The sequence below is a fragment of the Copadichromis virginalis genome, linkage group LG7 (assembly GCF_057382275.1).
Source record: "Copadichromis virginalis isolate Kocher_CV1m ecotype Utaka linkage group LG7, C_Virginalis_male_GT1.1, whole genome shotgun sequence".
Classification (NCBI taxonomy): Eukaryota; Metazoa; Chordata; class Actinopteri; order Cichliformes; family Cichlidae; genus Copadichromis; species Copadichromis virginalis.
In genome coordinates this window covers 61,299,313-61,316,627 of record NC_140624.1, presented here as the reverse complement: position 1 = coordinate 61,316,627, position 17,315 = coordinate 61,299,313, and the positions used below count along the sequence as shown (strand labels likewise).

The following is a 17,315-nucleotide window of genomic DNA, read 5'->3' as shown; positions in this document are numbered from 1 at the left end:
ATGCAACGTGATCTGTGTGTATCAGGAGATTTCGGCACACGTATTTAAGGTTTTGTAAGTGAGCGAGAGTAATGCCAAATATATTATTAGGCATTTGTAATTATAAATATTCATTCAGGTTTAGGTATAGACAGTTGTAAAATAGTTTTGTAGCATGTGCTTGTGAGTCCTCAAAAGTTTCACACAAATCACTGCCTGCATTTGTAAATCATTTACGTTTACGTGTGTGGATCATACCATAAGCATTTGTAAGACATATAAGCTGCATACACTTATGTTCCTTTATAAAATTGCTAGTATGTATGTATAACGCTGCAGATGCAACGTTATGTTAGTTGACAGAGCCTCTGTGGTTATAGTTTATTATACTGCAAGGTGGTTCTTCTGCCAGTCAGCAACAACGTGTAATAAAATCATCTGCAGGTTTTTTTTGCCACTTTTTATGCACACAGCTGATACCACGTACCATCTTTTATCTGTTGATATACTCCATAAAACACATCTGGTAGTTACATGATCATTGTTGGATATTTACTCTTCTGTTTCAACATTAATACACACATGTCTGTGAAGGTTCTCATTAATACACACACTTCATTTTGAGTTTTATGATAATATATTGCAAACTCTTATTGACTGAGTTTAGCTTATACAGGAAATCTTTCTTCTCCAGTTGCAGTTGTCGAATAAAGGGCTGATTTTGGCCGAAGTTTGTCTGCTGTGTTGTTCCCTCTGGGAGTGCCAGACTGTGGAAGTCACCTTCGCAGTCGGATTTTGGGTTCATTTTCTGAGGACTTGCTGCTAGCTGTGACAGGATAGCCTCAACCACTTACCTTCAACTTTAGGTAAAGCTCGATATATGTATTTTTTTTTCTCTGCTTATTCTGTTGGTTTTTGTTTTTTGCCCTTCTCCCCCGTCCCTCTTCTCAGCTGTTTTTCTTTCCCTCTTTCTTTCTCCCCTTCTTTCCCCCAGTCAAGTCTGTCCCAGCAAGTGAAAATAAAATAAACAATAAAAGGTGAATCAAATGGACCATTACAGCAAGGCTGGGATGGTCATTTTGGTAAAGTAAATCCGTTGGGCATCTTTCTTCGCCTTTAGACAATAATTCTGATGGCAAAAGAGCCAAACGGGACAGGCAGAAAAAAACAAAAAACTTTAGGTAAAGCTGGCGAGGAATGGAGCCATTGCTCTGACAGAACATTTACATGTTACAAGCAAATGTAAAAACTGACTCATGGATCCTTTACCTTCTCTGTACCTATTTTCAGATTTTTCATCTTGTTCTTTTCAAGGTTTCTTTGTCTGTTTAATCTGTCCTACAATCCACTTTGATGTTTCAGAGCTCGACTTTGGGGATGTAGCCTTTGGTATGCTACATTTTTCCTTGGATTTCATCCTTGCGTGCATGATAACATATATTAATATCTTTATATTTTCTCATATTGGCTCTCTCTCTACATATTCCCAGAAACACTTGTGTGCATCCTTTTCAAACCTTCCTTTGTGCCCGTGAACTTCATATTGCATGTCTGGGGAGATGGTCAGGCCTCGCCTAGCATTAGCTTATTTAGAAAGGTTTCTGATGAGTCATGAAAAAATTGGCAAGGTCATACTGCTGGAAATCTTCGTTCAAGGCCTGTGGAATTCACGATCTGCCCGGCAACAGGCTCAGTCCGTACTGTGTCAGATAAATCCATTAAGGTACAATTAATCAACAATTAATCAGAGACCAGAGCTAGCATACCAGTTTTAGTATAATGGTATAGTGCAACAATGCAGCCAACATTAGCTCATGGATTACCAAGATTATAAACATTTTCAAAGTGCACCATGAACACAGCACACATCACTAGAGTTTGTATTGACAAACCACAGGGAAGGGCACTTTTACCAGTCAGACAGAAGCAGGCCTCTTGTCTGGGCAAGACTTGCTATGCTAACACAAGAAAGCTGACCTAGTTAGTTCCATCCGCATTTTTATCAGGCTGCTTTGTTAATAATGGGTAACACTATAAAGCTAAAGGTGAATTTTTTTTTTTACTTTAACTTCTTTCCTTTTAACTTTAGACACTGGTTTTCCTGTATTTCTCCTGTACTGGTCTTCCTGGCCTCATTGTGTGTATGTATGATGCATAGCAGATGCTGCTGATTACACCGGAAAACTCTCACCTCATACCCACCCCTGTTGCTTGTGATGTGTTTTCATGGTGTTATGTTGTGAAGATTCATGTGCTTTTTGTGCTGAGGAGTTTTTTTTGCTTTCTGTTCTGATACTGAGCTCCTAGTAGGAGCTCAGTATGAGAAGAGTTCTGTTTTTCTCTCCTCCATCTCCCTATTTTGTTGTACATTTCATTGTTTTTCTTTACGCTACCTGTTCTGACCTGCCTACCCGATGTGATGTTTGTGTATTGTATGTATGGTCGGAAGAGGTCCAATTTTGCTGCAGGGAACTGCAAATGACAAATAAATGGCTTCATGATCATCATCATCAGGTGTGTACTGGTGACGTTGTACTCCAACACTGTTGGAACACACAGGCCGGTGCTAGTAGTGGATGTTGACGGCGTCGGGGAGGAAATGCTGTCTTTGTCTATGAAGGCTAGGTTAGACACATTTACATGTGAACATACACAGTCTGTTGAGTGTGAAAACTTACTCAAACGTTCAGTTGCTGAAGTTAGTTTGTGGTAAAATAAATCCAAGTAAACATCCTGTATCTTCCTGTATTTCTGCTTTTGTGCCCTGAGGCTGTTTCATTTGAAAAGATACTCAATAAAAAAAGAATGAATAACAATGATTCATCTCCCTCTACCAAAGGAAAATAGAATACAACCTCTTCTTAGAAAATTAGAGTTTATGTTTATGTTTGACAGAAAGCAGTGGTGTAATGGTGTCTTGGGTGGAGAATATGACACACAAATTCAATGAAATTATCTATGATTGTCTTGATATACTGTACTTTTTACTCATCTCAATTTATTTGTCATTATAGATTAAAAAGGGACTTGTGACACTCATTACCAGCTCAATCTTTGTTTTATTTTATTTATTTATTTATTTTATTCTGGAACTCCACTAGAGCTTTGAATCATTCACAGTTTTAAAAATATATTTAAGTTATATTGGACCATCTGTGCCAAACAAAGCACTTTAGATTCTCTGCTATTAAACCTGTTAGTTGTAAAAGCCCACTTTCTTTTGATTGGCTGCCCCTCACCTGACGTATACACACAGAACTCAAACAAGGGAACAAAAGATCTCTGTAAACTGTAAACTACATGATAGACTGTAATACAGCCTTAATCTGCCACATGACACCTGCTACATATATGTACTTAAGTATACAACTATATACACTGTGGTACCCAAAATGCCTGCTAGCAAACTCTTCTATCATCCTTTTTTCTCGAATAAAGTACCTTTTTTCTGCTAGTAATCTGCTGTGCTTTCAGCTGTCTGCATGTTCTGATGCTTTGACAAGTTGTGAATGTGGTCCATTGAACTTGCATGCAGGTGTCGGCAAATCAGTGGAGGATGTGTTAAATATTCAGAAGCTAATTTGCATTATAATACAATGGAATGTCACCTGCATCATCATTCAGAATAGGGCAGTGGCAATCTGACTTCCTCACGGCAATCACCGTCATTATACTTTTATGAATTCATTCTAATTAATCGAGTTTTGGCATGATGCTGTGCAATTACTTTTTGGTCCATAAATACTCTTCATATCTTTTCTTCTCCACCCATTTCGCTGTTTCTCTTCTACTTGTCTGACTCTCTTCTTTTGTCTGTGTTGATAGGTGTGTTGTGCCTGAGATTGTGGTGGATACTCCAGTGCTGGACTCCTCAATTTCCCCTATAAACAGAAAGTGCGGTTGACCAACTCTAGCAATTTGCCTGCCTGCTATGGCATGCTTGATCAGGTTGGACAGATCCATGCAGCAACAAAAAAAAAAAAAAATTGATTTATAGAGTTTACATGTCTGTGTTAAGAACTGAAGTGAATTAGAGCATACATGTTCCTTTTCAGTCGATATGAAGTAGGAGCGAGGAGACAGTTAACTTAGCATAAAGACCGAAAATGTGAAAAAATACTAACTGGCTTTTTCTAAAGGTGAAGAAAATCGTCATAAGCTCAGTAACAAAAACATTATATCTCATTTGTTTAAAGGATCGTTTTACAGCTTGCCAAAAACACAGTTAATGACTTATTGGTTGCTCTAATTGTCTCTCTTGTCCAGACTGAAGAGATTCTGTCTTAATGTAATTACTGTGTGGTAATGGGGACACATCTTCTTGTCCTCGCTTTCCTTACTGAGCTTTGGTGATGTGTGAAAGTGCTACTTTGAAGATATCTTTTTTTGGATTGTTTAGCCTTAGTGTTCATCAATTATTTTTGAAATACACTCACTGACCACTTTATTAGCAGATTGCAACCCCCTTCTGAATTCAGAACTGGCCCTTATTATGTTAGAGGCAGCCATGAGAACATTGATAGGTTTGTAGCTTGAACCCATCCGCTGGAACGTTGAAGACAATATAATTACACTGCAAAGCAAGACACAAGTAGGCAAGCTTCTTCATGTTTCTCGTGCACGGGAGAGAACCGGACAGGCACCGTTCCTTCGCTTGACCCCAGTTGCTCTCGTCCGTTCTCCCGTACCACTGTTCTTTTATTGAGGTTACATGAATATGCATAAGTTCATTAACATATGACGTCTACATACACACAAAGAGTACCTTGTCTGTGTGTGTGTGTGTGTGTGTGTGTGTGTGTGTGTGTGTGTGTGTGTGTGTGGACTGCTGATCAAAGGGTCAAACATCCTTGGTCAGGAAGAGGGTAGCCTCCCCCTCACCCTAGATGGTTCATCCTAGATAACACGGTGAGGAAGTCCTGCAGTTCATCTAAACAAAGAGCACTTAGACTAGAACAGACGCAACTACGTTAATCCTACCATAAAACAATAAGACACGGTATGACCTCTCATGCTCCCAAAGTGCTGTCTAATACACACAAAGTTTGCAGACTATCAAGGATCAAAACCTCTACCAATCTACAACTAATTACAAAACTCTAAGCATATATAAGTAAATATTTCTAAGCATAAATGACAATCAACAATACAAATCTAACAAACATGGATAAAGAGATGGATAGCAATAACATTCAAGTAGCATCTGTGGTGTTGAATATGATGCTCACTTGGTAGTAAGGGGCCTAAAGTGGACTAAGAAAATATCCTTAAAAGCCTGAGCATTTGATACAGATACATCCGCCAACTGTCTTGTATTTGGGTACTCACCCCATTGAACATGAGACTGGCATCGACAAAGCATATTCACATTGAGGACTGCTACTTGCTGGACATTTTCTCTTTTTCGGTCCATTCTCTAAACCCTAGAGATGATCGTGTGGGCAAATCCCAGCAGAGCAGCAGTTTTTAAAATACTCGGATCAGATCGCCTGGCACCAACAACCATACCATGTTCTTTCTTCCTCTTTCTGATGTTCAGTTTGATCTCGAGCAGGTTGTTGGTATACATAAATGAATACCTAAATAAGCTGTTGCCGCACTGTCGCTAAGTAAGAAATTATTTTTTGAGACAAATGAAGGTTTAAAAGACAACAAAAGCTGACCTCATATTATCCATTACTGTGCTTTATCCGTTTATACAGCAGTGATGAACACTAAGTGGGACTGTGGATTTCACAAATGTCACAAATGTTTCATCCCATGTATGGAGGCAAGTTCCACAATTACATCTGATGCACTATGGCTGCATTAAAATGTATATATATTTTTACTGTCTCTGTATTCAGGAAAATGAGGAGAATCCATCACTGCTTTTAAGCAGTTCTGCACCTAGACGAGTGATTCATCCCGGCAGCTCAGAGAAGCTTTCTGTGTGTCTCCCTGCTAAGACTGTTGGAAAGCGCCGCAGCACTCTATGAATTGCTGGGTTCAGCAGCCTCCAGCCATACCTGGTCAGTGGAAGTGTTTGTGTTGGACTCTAAGTTAAATACACTGAACAAAAATATAAACGCAACACTTTTGTTTTTGCTCCCATTCCCCATGGGATGGACGTAGAGACCTAAAATTCATTCCAGATACACAATATAACCATCCCTCCCAAACAGTGGTCACAAATCAGTCCAAATGTGTGGTAGTGGGCACATCTGCCATATTGAGATAATCCATCCCACCTCACAGGTGTGCCACATCAGGATGCTGATCTGACATCATGAGTAGTGCACAGGTGTACCTCAGACTGCCCACAACAAAAGGCCACCCTGGAATGTGCAGTTTTTTGCGCTATTGGGGGTCTGGGGACCCAGAACCGGTCAGTATCTGGTGTGACCACCATTTGCCTCATGCAGTGCAACACATTGTCGCATGGAGTCTATCAGATTGTCAATTGTGGCCTGTGGAATGTTGGTCCACTCCACTTCAATGGCTGTGTGAGGTTGTTGGATATTCGTGGGAACTGGTACACGCTGTCGTATACGCCGGTCAAGCACATCCCGAACATGCTCAATGGGTGACATGTCCGGTGAGTATGCTGGCCATGCAAGAACTGGGACATTCTCAGCTGCCATCTGCCCTGAACAATGTGAACCATGATTCATCCGTGAAGCGCACACCTCTCCAACGTGCCAGATGCCATCGGATGTGAGCATTTGCCCACACAAGTCTGTTAAGGCGACGAGCTGGAGTCAGGTCAAGACCCCGGTGAGGACGACGGGCATGCAGTTGAGCGTCCCTGAGACGGTTTCTGACAGTTTGTGCAGAAATTGTTTGGTTGTGCAAACCAATTGTTCCAGCAGCTGTCTGGGTGGCTGGTCTCAGACGATCTTGGAGGTGAACCTGCTGGATGTGGAGGTCCTGGGCTGGTGTGGTTACACGAGGTCTGCGGTTGTGAGGCCGGTTGTATGTGCTGCCATATTCTCTGAAACGCCTGTGGAGACGGCTTATGGTTGAGAAATGAACATTCAATGCACGGGCGACAGATCTGGTTGACATTCCTGCTGTCAGCATGCCAATTGCACGCTCCCTCATTGCTTGTGGCATCTGTGGCATTTTGCTGTGAGACAAAACTGCACATTCCAGGGTGGCCTTTTGTTGTGGGCAGTCTGAGGTACACCTGTGCACTACTCATGATGTCAGATCAGCATCCTGATGTGGCACACCTGTGAGGTGGGATGGATTATCTCAATATAGCAGATGTGCCCACTACCACACATTTGGACTGATTTGTGACCACTGTTTGGGAGGGATGGTTATATTGTGTATCTGGAATGAATTTTAGGTCTCTACGTCCATCCCATGGGGAATGGGAGCAAAAACAAAAGTGTTGCGTTTATATTTTTGTTCAGTGTATGTTTGATATCTGAATATTTATTCTTTGATCCTTGAATATTTCTGTTCTGTTCCAGGAGGTGGCCTTGTCATGTATTGGACAGGGACCAGTAGTTCACATCCAAAGCCCACAGCTGAGCTTTGGTAAAATCCCAGTTCTGAAGAGCATTGCCAAAACCCTGCACCTGTATACCCAGTCACCTATTCCAGCTCACTTTACTACTACCATGATACAGACACTAGAATTTGTGGCATAGGTGGGCAGGCATATACTAAAAATTGATTTAGAAATTCTTATACACTTTAAAACAAAACAACAACAACTTTATATGAGCTTACATCTCATAGTGGGATGCTAAAGCATTTGGAAGCATACAGTAAACATCTGGGGGAAAAAAGCAGCGTTATCCAGGTTTAAGAGTGGATTTACTACATATCTCTCCAGTCATCTATCAGTTCACGTACTGGCTTTCTGTCTTCCTTAGCTCCTGTGACTAATTCATTTTCAGTCCAATTGGATATGTAATTAATGAGCTGATGATTTAATTGCTTTGTTAGCTTTTGAAATAATTAGCTGCCACTTCAATTTTAGTCCTACCACAGGAGAATATATTATAAACATTATATATACATTACAATCCAGTCAAATGGTGACATATTTTGTCAGTGTAGAACAATTTTAACGATCAACTCACAGAGCCTCGCTTTTGGATATTGTAACATTTATGCACAAATAGTAGATTAACCCATGCTGTATAACAGACTTCCACTTCTATCTCTCACTCTTCAAATGGTACTTCAGTGTTATCAGCTGTTACCTACATATTAAGACATTTTCCACATTAACTACGTTTGATTTTCTAGGTCTTAAAAGCCTTTTAAATTAAAATGGTTATGTTCCACTTGTATGCATTTATAGTGCTTACTCATGGTAAATGAAACACTAAACTTTCTGGCAACCAGAGAGCCACAGTTTATCATATTTAGTGTTTCACTTTTCTCTGAAAGCTCTTCCCTCCCTACGTACTGTCATATCAGCGTTGCCTGATATCCACGGGGAGCCAACTTGTGACTGGAACTGTACCTCAATACTTCCAAAGCTGACATAGACACAACCATCCACATGCACAATTTTAAACACACACAGGCAAACCCCTGTGTAACTGCAGTTTTATGACCCTGTCCTCTCCTCTAAGGCAATGTTGAGGAAAGGAGTTTCTCCTCTGCACTCTCAGGCGTCAATCGATGCAGATTTTCCTAGAATTACATTACGTCTCGCTCAATAGGCTGGCAAAGAACCACACAAATAGACCTGATGACAGAAGATCACGGGGATATTGCATAAGGTACCCAGTCTGTCTTGTCATTTAAGTGACCATCCGTGGGAACGACTTCATTCCTCATCCATCCTGGCCTTCTGTTATCTTATATGGTGTCGAACCATTCAGACAGGCAGTGAAGAATTGTGTGAGCACTGCAGGCTGCACATGAACATATTTGCTTTCCTGGAGAATCCCTTACATAAGCAGACTTTTATTCATGTTTTTTAAATTCTCCTGTCAGTGATACATAAGAACTGGAAAACTGAAAGAGAAACGTTATTAAAACTCAGAATATTCATTTTGAGTTTGCTGCTTTTTTTTGACAGTCGATTTTGTCGCTCTGTATTACTGTTTGACATCAAACTTGGCTGGCAGTAGTCTCTGCACCATCAATACAGGATTTATTAAGCTTTTATGCGCTGTTGATAGCAGCAGACCATACAGCACAAATCAGAATTCTAAACCCTTCCGTCTTGTGCTGCATTTAAAAGGAATCAATGCTAATCGAGCTGTGTGATGCAGCAGGTTTGATGTGATTATTGAGATTCCAGTCGTCTTGCTCCTTACCCAGGGGAGTCAACCCTGTGCTCTTTCTCCTCTTTTGACTCCACCCACCCCTTCACCACGATCACCCTGGTATCGACCCGGTCCAAGCCAGCTTTCAGCAGCCTCTTTCCTCGATTGTACAAATGCTGAGAAAGTGATCTGCGACTTTCAAAGTCACTCACTGGTCAAGTTTTGGCTGTTTGACATTTTTCCTCATACGTATCATCTCTCCTTCAAACTGAGAAGGTGGCTTTCAATGTCAAAATGTAGTGAAAGCTTTATATTTAAGTTTGAGTGAAAATATTTTTAAGCACCGATTTACTTTGTTGTGCTATAAGGCAGTGAAAGCACGCAAGCTTCACCGCATTAATAGGACGCTCATTTTCAAAACCCCAATTAAAAGTTTATGCTCCAACCATAGATCAGCAGAGCTTCTGTATAGAACATTGATTGCGATTTCGACCACTGCTTTGTCAGATATATGTACACTACGCTGAGCACAATGAAAAGCTATCTGCTGTGTTTAAAGACTGCAGAGATTTATTAGATTTATGTCTGTTTTCTCATTACACTGGTCTTTATTTGGAAAAGTGCAATCGAACAATCCGCAAAGCTGCGAAATAAAATAAATATATATAGCTATGTTGCAGCAGCTCTATTTTAAAAGCTATTCTCCTGTTTACATCTCTGTGTATTTTATAGCAGATTTTAGCATAAGTTACACTTGTCTTATTTAACGTGCATCCACACATTAGCCTTCCTCAGAGTAGGGATATGTTTTGTCTTACTTACTATATGTCAGGCAAAGAGCTGCTGCTCTATTTCCAACTCAAGGATCTCATGCCGCATAGAAGTGGTGATGTGATTATTCAGCTATATGATATACACACATCTATCTCTCAAGGATCTCAGTAGCATTGTGCCACACAGTTATAGAAAACGCCCGCACAGGGGAGATATTTTCAAGCACCACATTTCAGTGATGGAAAGAGCTACTGGAAGGACCGCACTGCCCCTCTTTTCTAGGTGAGGCTTTCTGTGGTAACACCTTAGCTCATCAGGTTCACACTGTAAGTTGACTCAGATTATAACTCCTATGTTTCCTTAGGCCACCAGAGAGTCCTTTTAGCGTGTTGAGTCCAGTGAGGCAGCTGTACTGCCACGGGGCCAGCTGGAGCTCAAGGTTGTGGAACACCTGAAGGACATGATTCAGTTCGAGGGCAAGTTGGAGATCTTTATACAGGACAGTCAGGCGCACACTGTCCTGCTCTCTGCCACTGGCACTGGAACTACAGTTGCCATTGACCGACCTTTTCGTCCCGGCCTCGACTTAGGCACACACTTCAGGTAGAAATCACTATTTCATTTTCACAAATTCAATTTTGACTTAGTGTGAAGTCCTTTTGCAGAAGTGAATAATATGACACCAAGAATCTGCCTTGAGCTCTCTTTGCTTTGTAAGCCATGAGTCATATCAATATCACTTCAAGCTCTTCAACCTTGGCATGCGAGTACACCGGATGAACAGGAAGATTGATAACTCACAACCCACTTCAAAAACCCACAAAGGTGGAAACTTGCCTAGCCAGAGTTTCCTACCTCCTTTCTCAACTCCTAAACCTATATGCTCCAAGACGTGGAGTAACTTCTTCTAGCAGAAAGATGGTCAGCCTCATTCTGTGATACTGTGAGCTTTTTTCCAGCTCACAGTGTCTTCAGACTGTCCTAAGGTGAAACTGTTTGTGTGTATGTCCTGAAAGTGAATAATCATAGCCAATCTGTGCATTAGAACAGATGCTGCAGCTCAATATGCAGTATACTACATGTACAGACTTTTGGCTTCCCAGGTTGTATGTGAGCATCAAGCGTGCTATGCTTTTGTTGGTGCAGGTGCTACCAGGAGAAGATCATGGTGTGGATGTTATTTGTCACTTCGTAGCTCCACTGGTCAGCATTTTCCTCAAAGCAGCTTCTACATGAAGAAGGTTAGTCATGAGCAAGAATACCAAACATTGCATTTTTAGTACTTTTTTAAAAGCATATTTTTTGTAATACTCTGCAATGCTTTTATGATTGCATCCCATAACTGTTTTAAATGTTGTCTAAAGGTTATGTGGACAATCATCAAAGGTCCCATAAACTGCAGCTCTCATGAATGTTAATCTCATTTGCCTCCTTTATGTATATTTCTGTTAACATTTTGATTATTTTTAACCAACCTTTAACTATTAATAATTCAAACTGCAGCAGTTTAATACCTGTGCTTCAGACACGTCTCTTTGTTGTTGTTCACTTAATTTAAAAGGTTTCTGTGTGTTACAGGTCAAAGGAGAAAGACCCCTACACGAGAAGCTGATTCTAAAGAATATATCCTCTCTGCCTGTCTCCATAAAACTCTCACTTATAGAACCTTTCTCTCTGTGTGAGACCCCAGGAGACCGCAGTATAGAGTACAAATTGTTGTTTTTTGGTTGTTTTTATTTCTAATTTCATCAAGTACAGTTCTAATGATTCTATTTTTGCTGAAACATGCTGTTTAATCATTTAGCTGTACTTATCTGTATCATACCTTTAACTCAGATTAATCTTATTTTGTGTTATTGCTCATATCTAAATACTCTTTTAACGCTTCGTAATATCTGTTTGTGAAGTTTGCTGTGCAGAAGTGAGTCTACTGTGTTTTGATATTCTTGGAACGCAGTATGTGCCCTTAAAGACAGTTGCCTCCAAATTAAACAAATAGAGATTTGACAGTGCAAAATCACTGATGTTTTTTGGCACTAACCCCAAATTAAGTTTTGATAAACTCTAAATTGAAAAATATGAAATATAGTTTTGTTGAATTCTGTAATGATCAGTGAATTTAAGGTCAGATATTGCATACAGAATGTCCTTATTTTCATTATTATAGCTCAAATTTTGTGAGCTCATTAAAAAGCTTGAGGCTTTCAAACACCTGGCATGTCTGAGTGAAGCTGTAGATTAGATGAATATTGTTGACAAGTTTGGTTCCCATGGCAGAATCACAATAAATGTTTCAAAAAAAGTGTGTAAAGGTTTGTGAAAGGCCTATGAACCTGCGGTGTAGGAGTCATCTGTTTAAAGTAAGCAACAAAAACAATTCAGTTATTTTTATTTCTTCCAACTGCAAGACCATACTCTGAAAAAGAAGTGTGCATTATTTTGATGAATATATCAAAATTCACATTAGTCCTATAAGTACTGTATATATCTTTCCAGTCTGTGGTTTTAGGAGACGGACATCAGGCTGAGGTGTGGGTATGCTTTAATTCAGCTTTCTATAAGGATTGAGAGTCAAGAACTGTGGATGTGGTAACTTTGATGCAATCTTTTTCTTACATGGTGCATTTATTTTCATTCTTCACCTGGGTGTTTTGACCCCAGTTGGGTTTACATTGAAATTAAATCAGCAATAATTTTTTCTTTTCACCCATTATAATTATCTAAAACCCATGCTTTCACTGAGCTATAGGATAACCTTTTTCTTTGAGTAGCCTTATTGAGATTAAAGGTTTAAAAAGACCAAAAGATGAGGAACTATTGTGAATAACTAAACTGTATTCTCTGTTCACTTACTAACATAGTTAAAAAACTCTTCTTCTCTTCTTTCATGTGTTTGCCAGTTTCTTGAAGTAAATTACCAGGGACACACGCAGCATGAGGTGGTGAAGCTGCACGCAGAAGCCCATTACCCCGGCCTCGACTTCTCCTCCAGCACAGTAGATTTTTATTGTGTATTAAACTACACACAAACTCACAAACCAATCACCATGACCAACTGCTTCCTGATTCCTGTGTCCTATTGCTGGGCTTTTCTGGATGACCAGAGACATAGTAACATCAGGTATATTTACACCACACACTATTAAAATGTTGCATTTATCAACCAGACACTGTAAGTTATTCAGTTGATTGTTGTATAATTTTACAGCTATATATTCAACAGTGACACTTTTAGTAGAAAATACATTACAATAATGACTAAGCAAATAAAAGTCCCACATAATTATATTCCAGAAGTATCTATTGTAAAATGTAAATTGGCAGTATCTGTTATGTTATAGTGTAACGACCTACTCCCAGAATTAAATAAAACAGAGATTTTATAAAAGAGAGATCTACAATATTAACAATGGCAGTTAAAATGACTGTCCGAGTAACTGCACAGAGCTTTTACCAAGATGACTGCTCAGTTGCATGACATGCTTGTAGAAGAACATTGATTAAACCCCTAAAAATGCATCTCAGTTCATCAAAGTTGCATACTTAAAATTATTTTCTATAAAGCATAATCTCACAATGCCTTTAAAACAGCAGTCCCCAACCTTTTTTGTGCCACGGACCAGTTTATGCCCGACCATATTTTCATTGACCAGCCTTTAAGGTGTCGCGGATAAATACAACAAAATAAAACTAGTACCGGTACCGAAAAAAAGATTTATTCATAACACACGTGAAAAGACCCAGGAAAACCGAGTTAACGATAAAAACGATAACAAAATAACGCTGAAAACCGATAAAACCCCTGAAAACCATACATTTCACACCTGAGCCTCAACTCTCACGGCCCGGTACCAAACGACTCACGGACCGGTACCGGTCCGAGGCCCGGGGGTTGGGGACCGCTGCTTTAAAAGGCAACTTTGAATGACCTCATTTAGTATACGCAAATTTATCCTTGCCTCATCATGTTTGATGATTGCCTGCTGCCTCCTTCTACTCTCTCTCGGCATCTGCATGGCCGGATCACTAGCACATTTTCTTTCTACATGCAGGAAGGTGCTGGTTCACACTGCTGAACTGTATAAGTTGCTTATGTTTGATAAACCTTTTTCCCCCCATCAGCTCTGACAAGTTAGTCCCTCTGCTCACGTTAGCCATACTGCTTCTTAGGGTTCTTAGGGGTTTCCAAACTTAAGGTCAAAAGGTCAGTTTAATTCAATTCAAATCAGTTGTGTTAATGTAGTGTCAAAACACAACACTTACCTCAAGGTGCTTTTTATTGGAAGGTAAAGACACAACAAGAATACAGATAAAATGCCAATAATCAGCATAAGCAAACACTTGGTAACAGTGGGGAGAAAAAACTCAGTTGTAACAGGAAGAAACTTCTGGTTCTGGGTCAAATCCACCATCCGGGTGGGGCCTTTTGGCTGAGTTTTCATGTTCTCCCCCGTGTCTATGTGGGTTCCTCCCACAGTCAACACATGCTGTTGGCAGATTAGGTTAATGGTGATTTGAAATCAGCCCTAGGTGTGAATGTGAATGCGAATGACTGACAGTCTCTTTCTGTTAAGCCCTCAAACAGATTGGCAGTCTGTCCAATGTGTACACTGCCTATTGTCCTGTGGTAGCTGGGATAGACTCCAACCCCCCCACGATCCTAAAATTGGAAAGTGGAAGAAAGTGGATGAATGGATGAGTGGATAAAAAAAAAAAGAAAATAACCAAAAAAAGTTAAGAAAAAAGTATTATAGCCTTTCATCACAAATTAGGAATTATCAATTTACATCCTAGGTTTTTCTTTATGAGTTGGCACAGAATGAGGGTGGCTTTTCTGTTATTTTGCTGCAGGACCACAGGATGCTAAAGCATCTGTGCTCTGTAAAAGCTACTGGATTATAGAACAAAAATAGAATTGGATTACTGAATAGACAAGATTCAGGAGCAAGAACCAAATGGGTTTCAAACATATTTTTAAACTCCCCATTGGGGTGAGTCAGTCCAGTAGCTGCATTTAACATTTAACCCCCTGAATTGCAAGCCAAATCCATTATAAATTATCTGGGCAAGACACATTTGCTGATTGTGTACTTTATTCAAGCCTTGGTTTTGGCTTACCTCCCCTTAAATGAACTGTGAATACTAAAGTAGCCAGCCTATCCATGGCCTTGAACCAGCTAATGCAATAGGGCTAAAAGATTTATCACCTTCAATCATCGTCTTCGTTTTGTTTCTGTCCTTGTCCTCATCTTAAGGCTTTACATTGCTTATTTTTTAATTTTCCTTTTCCTCTTTCCCCTCTTCATGCTCTTGTGTCAGTGCTTTTCTTTCCCACCTAATCCGTATCACCCTTCTCTTCTCTCTTTCCTCACCCTTTCCTTCTTAGATTGCAGCCTCTCTTACCAATCCGTCTCACAGGCTGTCTCGCTAATTAAATGGGGACCTCACTGTGCTCGCACAGACTCTCTTTAAAGTCTCTTTCTCCCACACAAAACTTGCTCTATCTTGCCATGTTCAGCTAATTACATCCCTATCAGTAATTAAACCACAGCCCTTGGAGAGTGGAATTTCAATAGAGCTAACTGTTTTCTATCCATCTATTCCACTGATCCACTCCACAGATGGAGGCAGCACACTATAGACAGACACTGTAGGTTTTCTGTCTATGGGAACTCTTTTCCAGCAAGAAGTAAAGTAGAAGGCTTAGTTCACCTTTTACATTGTACTGCAGCTACTTTCTATAGCTGCCTAATGGATTAGATCACTGCACAACTAAACGACTATCTGATCAGTCACAACTAATGCAGTAACATTTATTTCGGAGCATGTTTTGTTAAAACCAAAATTTATAGCAGGACTGGCAGGATAAAGATCCTTGATCAAGTTTTAATTGTCTGTTTGTGGACAACAAGGGTCAGAAACAGCCTTTAATGCATTTTCCCCTAACCCTAACCCTTTGTGTTGTCACTGGAAAAACACATTGCTTTGTAGACCTTTATTTTCTTTTTGAGTGCTCATAGTTTTCTTAATTATCAAATAAAGACTGAATCTTAATATACATCACAAAAGAGACAAATGTGAGAGTATTTTTCCCACCATCAACATTACTAATTTAGATTAGATTAAGCTTTGCCATTGCAAAGAGTCTGGAGAATATGAAGTATTAAGGTAGTTTAATGCCTTGAGATTTCTTATTGATTTTAGTGATAAAACTGCTTTAATGCCCTTGAGATTCCTTGCAGTTTTGCATACAGTGACGCTATAGCAGCTTATTAGTAATTGTGCAAGGTGATAACATATCTTATGTCCAGTATGTTTGTACTGTTTCATGTGCAGTTATATTTGACTGAACTTAATGTGACTATGCTGGTGATTTCAGTCCTGAGAAAAACTTTCTTTTTTACAGGACTCTGTACAGTTCTATGAAAAACTAAGCCCTTCCTTACTTCTTACATAGGGATTAAAAGGGTAAGTAGCAGTCAGGTGCTGCTAATTGAATGCATTTGATTGATCATTAGCAAATGTGAAAACAACTATAACAGTGAATGTTTTGAGTTTGCTGGTCTGGAGTGTTTTAACACAGTGTCAAACAGGAAACCATTGCTGCTGCTGCCCATCAATCTGGGAACGATTATATAGTCAATTTCAAACAAGTCTGTTTTTCTACAAAGAGAAAGATTATTCACGAGTTAAAACATTTAGGACAGTTGGCAGTCTTCCCAGTAGTTTCCTCTGCCATGAATTAAGAGACTGGTAAAGTCATACAGAAGACAATTACTTAAAGTTATTGGTGCTAAAGGTGGTTCTTCAAGCCTCTCAATTATGGGATGTAATTAGTTTTTCACAAGACTAAATAGATTCCTGTGAAAACTTTATTTTTCACATGACTGTATACACAAACTGGAGAGAAAAGAAGCATATAAGTATATGATCCCAAATAGGATGCTCTACGATTCTACCAGAAGGCATCATGGAAAACACAGAAGTCTTCTACAACACATATTTTACAGTGAAGAGTTGTTATGGTTTGGCAGGGCAAGCCATGGGGATGTAGGGAAGGAGGACCCAGGTGCAGAGCTCTGTGTGTAAACAGTGCGTTTATTTACAGTGAATGGAAAAAACAACAATAAATCCCCTTGCTCTCCCCTGACTCCCGTGTCGTGTCTTTCCGTGAAAAGTCCGTGTCTCAGCACTCCTCGTGCTGGCTGCTGTCTGGCGCTCCACACTTCTCCTGGGGAGCTCCAAGACTCTCCTAAGTAGCTCCCCCGATGAGCCCTGATCAGCAGCAGGTGTGTGGCAGGAGCTTCGGGTGTGGCCAGTCCCCTAGAAGGGCCACACCCA

The 17,315-nt window shown here is 39.9% G+C and overlaps 1 pseudogene; it reads left to right on the top strand.

Moving 5' to 3' along the window:
• LOC146706422 (uncharacterized) overlaps positions 1 to 17,315 on the top strand; it is a 55,974-nt pseudogene continuing 38,659 nt past the window's right edge.